Source organism: Moschus berezovskii, chromosome 9 (assembly GCF_049115385.1).
Source record: "Moschus berezovskii isolate FMDL1 chromosome 9, NW_MosBer_1.0, whole genome shotgun sequence".
NCBI lineage: Eukaryota > Metazoa > Chordata > Mammalia > Artiodactyla > Moschidae > Moschus > Moschus berezovskii.
The window spans coordinates 15,318,675-15,324,695 of record NC_142468.1 but is presented as its reverse complement, the minus strand read 5'-3'; positions in this window follow the sequence as shown (position 1 = coordinate 15,324,695).

The window sequence follows — 6,021 nt, the reverse complement described above, 5'->3', positions numbered from 1 at the left end:
TGATATCCTTTGCTCTTTCTATGGCCAGTCGTGGCTTCACTTCCACATAGACCTGCTGAATGCCATGCACACAAACCTCGATCCATTCCCAGTCCAGCCCTTGCTGCTCTCCACGGTCCGGATCTTCTATTACTTTACTAGGTGGCCCCAGAGAACGGCAGGGGCGCACGGTCTCCCTCCCTCACTGTTAAAGTTCTTTGGAATAAGCACAATAGTCCTGCCCCTTCACAGCCCCCTGAGGCCAGGCCAGGCTGTCCAGGAAGTATCAGGCAGGGTCTCAGATTGCAAAGATATATGGTGACACAGACACTCTGCCAGCCCCCAGGAATCCAGGCCAAGAACAGCTAATGCTTGCACCAAACATGGGGCTTCTCTCTTAGCTCCATCGGGAAAAAAATCTGCCTGCAATGCAGGAGACCTGGGTTCGATTCTTGGATCACGAAGATCTCCTGGAGAAGGAAATGGTAACCCACTCCAGTATTCTTGCCTGCAGAATTCCATGGACAGAGGAGGCTGGCAGGCAACAGTCCATGGGGTCGCAAGCGTAGGACATGACTTAGTGACTAAACCCACCACCACACCAAACATACACCGTAATTTCTAGGTGTCTAAGCGCTAACCGCTCCAGGTACAGCGTTGCTTTCTCCAAATCCCTTTAATTCCCTTAATAAAATGAATCCAGGCACAACCATCAGTGAAAAGGAGAACTCCGTTCCAAATCCCCTCCCCTGTCTTAGCTCTGAATCTTCTTCCCTCCAGGCTCCCAGGACCCTCTCTGAGCTCACTGTCTGGGTCGCATCAGCTTTGGCGCTCCCCCTGACACACAAAGGACTGCATCTCATCTGCACAAAGTTTTCTATTCCACACAGATCCACAGCAGTGCACCACTGTCTGCCAGTCACCCTGCACTCTCAACTATGGGGTAGTCTCAGGGTGGCGAAAAAGAAAGAGTACCAACTCCGGGATTGGAATCCCAGCTGTATCAAGTCAGACGAGTTATAATCCTCAATCTTTTTGCATCTTTGTTTGCTCATCTATAAACTGATATTAGCAAAACCTACCTTCCAAACGTCCCAGGGATTAATGAACAGACCTATACTAGAGGCTCAGGAAAGGGTGCTATCTTTATATAGGTTTCTCACCAACTTGGCTGAGCAACACAGCTCCAGGCAAAAAACACTCAAACAACTTGAAACAGAAGCATTTTAAAACCAGAGTTCTATTGGCACTCTATCGGAAGTGAACTGGATTCCTTTTGGACTACAGAAGAGCAGACTCATTCTTCTCTGAGAACTGTGCATTTGATTCAGACAGATGCCAAATGCAGAGAGAACTCTGATTCTATTGTAAGAAGCCCAGGATGGAGGTCAGACCCACGCTGACTCAGGTTTTCAGATTATCTAAAGCAGTTCACGTCACTGGTCAGACCAGATTGCAGTGGTTCTCAAGCCCAGATACACATTAGCATCAGTCAGGGAGCTGTTCCAACCTATGGGTGTGATGCCCCATCCCAATTTCACCAGAATCTCTGCTGGGTAGGGTGTGGTGTGTGTGTGTGTGTGTGTCTCTCAGTCGTGTCTTTGTGACCCCATGGGCCATAGCCCACCAGGTTCCACTGTCCCTGAAATTCTCCAGGCAAGAATACTGGAGTGGGTTGCCATTCCCTTCTCCAGGGGATCTTCGTGACCCAGGAGTCAAACCCGGTTCTCCTGAATTGCATGCAGATTATTTACCATCTGAGCCACCAGGGAAGGGCAGGGTATCAGTACTCTAAAGAACTCCCCAGATGATTCTCATGTGAGATCCACCAGACCAAATATCTCCATGATCCTTTCCAGGCATCCTGGAGCCTAAAATAACGTATGATTCAGAGTAGACACTTAGTATGCCTTTGCTGAATAAATGAATGAAGAGTCTGACTCGCCGTTTTGGCTCTTTCCATATTCACAATGTATGGAATAAAAGAAGAGCAGAAAGAGCTGGATTCCAAGTAATAATCCCAAAGCTGCTGCTAAGTCACTTCAGTTGTGTCCGACTCTGTGTGACCCCATAGATGGAAGCCCACCACGCTCCCCCGTCCCTGGGATTCTCCAGGCAAGAACACTGGAGTGGGTTGCCATTTCCTTCTCCAAATCCCAAAGCAGTACTGTCTTAATAGAAATTTCAGCAATGGTGGAGATGTTCTATAATCTGTGCTGCTCAGAACAGTAACCGTAAATGGGATGTGGCTACTGAGTCCTTGAAATGTGGTCAGTGTAACTGAGGAATTGAGTTTTAAATTTTATCTAATGTCAATTAAATTCAAATAGTCACATGGCTCTGGCTACCATATTGGATAGTGCAAACGTAGAGTATCTACCCTTAATAAACACATCTATAACCATGTACTTCCATGTCTTTCTTTTACTGACAGGATCCCATTTTCATTTAAGGCAGCCCCTCTTCCACCACCACCTGCAGTCTTTTGGGGACAGCTAATGACGTTGCCCTGGCCTCCTCCTGCCAAGGGGTGAGCCCAAGACACAAGCTACGTCAACCAGATTCTCCTCTCCAGGAATTTTACTCTAACTTCAGTGTCACAAGAAAAGAAAATGAGTTGGAGTAGATTAATATCAGTTTTGGTGTTGGTATAAAGACACTGTATATCGGTTTCCAAGACATTAGCCCAGAGTTTCACCACAGTGATATATGAGGTGAGCTAGGCATCTGTGTATTCGTTTCCAGAACATTAGTCTGGATGTGATGATTACAACAGTGATACATGATGTGAGCTAGGCATCATTATCACCATCATCCTCGCCACCATCAAAGTCACTGATGTGCCAGCTCCTGAACTAAGTACTTAGGTTGCCTAGCTTCGCCACGCATCCTGTCTTCATCTGTAAAATGGGAATTAAGTTGTCCTAACCTCTTCCAGAATTTTTGTGAAGACAGACAACGCTCATAGAGCTTTGAGCCAAATAATGAGTTACTCAACCGTTGGTTAGTAGTATTGCTCTCTGGGTACTGGTATAGGGGAATCATGAGAGGATTTGGGGCAAGACACATTACCTAGGCCCAGCTCACAAGCTGTGTGACACCAGGCAAGACTCTAGTCCTTTCTGGGCTTTCAGCTAAAATGAGAGAGCGTTAGACACAGCCTTTTCCAGTTTGGCCATTTTCTAACTGATTTGCATGCCCTACCCTCCTTGCTTGGCACCCATCCCTCACAACTTCTAAGACTACACTAGAGAAAAGTCTCTGGCCAAGACTATGCTGGCCTTGTGACCAACTCATTTCTTCTTTCCCCAACAACCCACCTGACCAGAGAGTTGTCTGGGGTAAGCACTCCTGTACTGTGTATTAAAGTATCTAGCAAAGCACTCTACTGGAATTGTGCTTAAACATCTCCTCCACTGGTAGACCACAGGCCTCCCAGGACAAAGACCATGTCCCACTTACTCACCACTGTATCCCCAGTCCCTAGTACAGAGTCAGGCACATAGAAGGTGCTCAATAGGTATTACTGTTTGAATAATCAATCTATTTTACTATTTACCACTTCAGGAAACCCACAGTATTCGTTACTTAATGCTGTATAATAATAAAGTATCTCTAATAAATATCTATGTAATAAATAATAAAATCTCAATATAATAAAGTATCTCAAAACTTATTGGCTTAAAACACCAATGATCACTTCTTATCTCCCAGTTTTTGTGGGAGAGAAATTCAGATGGGGCACAGTGAGGTTGGCTTGTCTCTGCTCCACATCTGGGACCTTGGTTGGAAGACTCAAAGGCTGGGGCCAGAATCAGCTCAGTTCACCACCTGTCTGGTGGTTGAGGCCAGCTGTTGCCCAAGAGCCAAGCTGAGCTGAGCTGAAGATATTGGCCAGGTCACCTCACGTCACCTCCGCTGTGCGGCTTGCGCTTCCTTACATGATGGCTCGGTTCCCAGGGTGGGAGTCCTCAGAGAGTAGGAGACAGCCTCCTTTAAGGAAAGAGACAGAGGAGATGTCTCATTTTAATGATCTAGGCTTCAGGGGTCATCCCATCACTTCCACCACCTTCTATCAATGAAAAGCCTGTCACTACGTCCAGCCCACATTAATGAGAAGGGACTTAGACTCCATCTTCTGAGAGACGTGGTAAATAACTTGCACATCTACTTTAAAACAAACACAACGCACTTAGTCAGCACAAGAGGCAAGATGCCTGAAGAAAGCTAAGTGTCTGGAGAAGCAAGCATTCAGTTCAAATTATTAGCTGTGTGAACCTGAGGAAATGATTCTCTGAGGCTGGGTTTCCCCGCCAAAACAACGAATAGATTGCAATTATTGGTCCCTGGTGGTATCCACCAGCTTGGAGTTTTCTTGCCTCGTTTCAGTTGCTCAGTCGTGTCCCACTCTTTGCGACCCCACGGACTGCAGCACAACAGGCCTTCCTGTTCATCACCAACTCCGGGAGTTTACTCAAACTCATGTCCATTGAGTCAGTGATGCCATCCAACCATCTTATCCTCTGTCGTCCCCTTCTCCTCCCACCTTCAATATTTCTTGCCTCAAGATCTTAAAAGCATCCCCTCTTAACTAGCCTTTATTTATTTATTTTTGGTAGCATCACATGGTATGTGGGATCTTAATTTCCTGACCAGGGATTGAACCGTTTCCCCTGTATCGGAAGGGAAGGGTCTTATCCACTGGACCACCAGACAGGTCCTTTAACTAGCTTTCTTGAAGTCCACTGACCCTTCCCATTTCTGATCACCCCCGGTTTCTGACACTGGAGGCAGCAAGAGGTTGCTCCTGGATCTAGGGGCCCCAGAATTCAGACACCAGGGGCAACTCTAAGGAGCAGATGTTAAACCACTGAGTACCTCGGGATTCTCCAAGGCCTTTTCAGTCCCAGCCCTGGTGACATTCAGAAACAACGAGCAGCAATTACAGCCTAAGGAAGCTGAATCTGCCTGCCGGGGAGTGGGGCCCAGGAACCTGCATTTACTTTTTCACACTAACTGCTGGTGGAGGGGCAAGGGGAGGGGTCTCAAAACATGTACCCTCACCCCAGCTGCCTCATTTTAGTATTTTAGTCAAGTTCCCTGATTTTGCTCCTGGTTCGTGCCACCACTTTGTGGAATGAGGAGGGAGGGTGTCTTGGGTCTCGGAAGTCCTGCCCCCGCTCCACGACCTGCACACAAGAGTACTTCCGCCATTTTTCTGGGCCGGCTGACCCTCCCTAGCCATCGCCTCCCATGGGTCACTGTCCTAAGACCCGGGCGCAGCACCCTCACCACCACCACCACTTCCCCGCCCCCATCATGTGCGCCAGGGTTCCCAGGGCCGAGTCCAGGGAGGCCCACAAGGGGCAAAGCCGGCGCATGGAAGCGGATAGGTTTTTAAGCCTTCACTTGCAGAGGTCGTGATCCTGACCTTTGGATAGCCTCCTCTAAGGAACACGCGCGCTGGGTGGTCTCTGCTCACCCAGTGGGAAGACCTCGGCTGGCAGATGGGGGAAACCGAGGTCCACAGAGGGCAGTGATCTGTTGGACGTCCCCACAGGAAATCAGACCACTGAATCCGGCCTAGAACCCTGGACTTCCAGGCCATAGTCTAGTTTCTAGACCGTGAGAGCCCCAGCCAGGCAGTCTCCCTAGGAAGTACCCAACAGCTAGCTTTCCAAGCCCGGAATCTCCGTGGAGTTTGCGCTCGCTTTGGCACGCTGCGAACACTTCCCACGCCCCCACCCTCCAGGAGCTCTGCTCCGGCTTCGCGGCTCCCAGAGAGGGGATGAGAAGGGAGCGCACGCCCACCGGCGTCCGGGTGATGACTTGGGGGTGAAGAATGGCTGCGGGAGGCGGAGGCCCCGGCGGGGACGCGCTGGCCCTTTAAGGGGGGGACGGAGCGCATGCGCGGCGCGGGCCGGAGTCGAGCCGGGTGGGCGGCAGGCCGGCCGGGGACCACGCCGCCGGCCGCTCGGTTGGCCTACGCTTCGCCGGAGCCGAGACCTGCCCGGGGAGCCACGCGTGCGCGCAGCGGGCTGC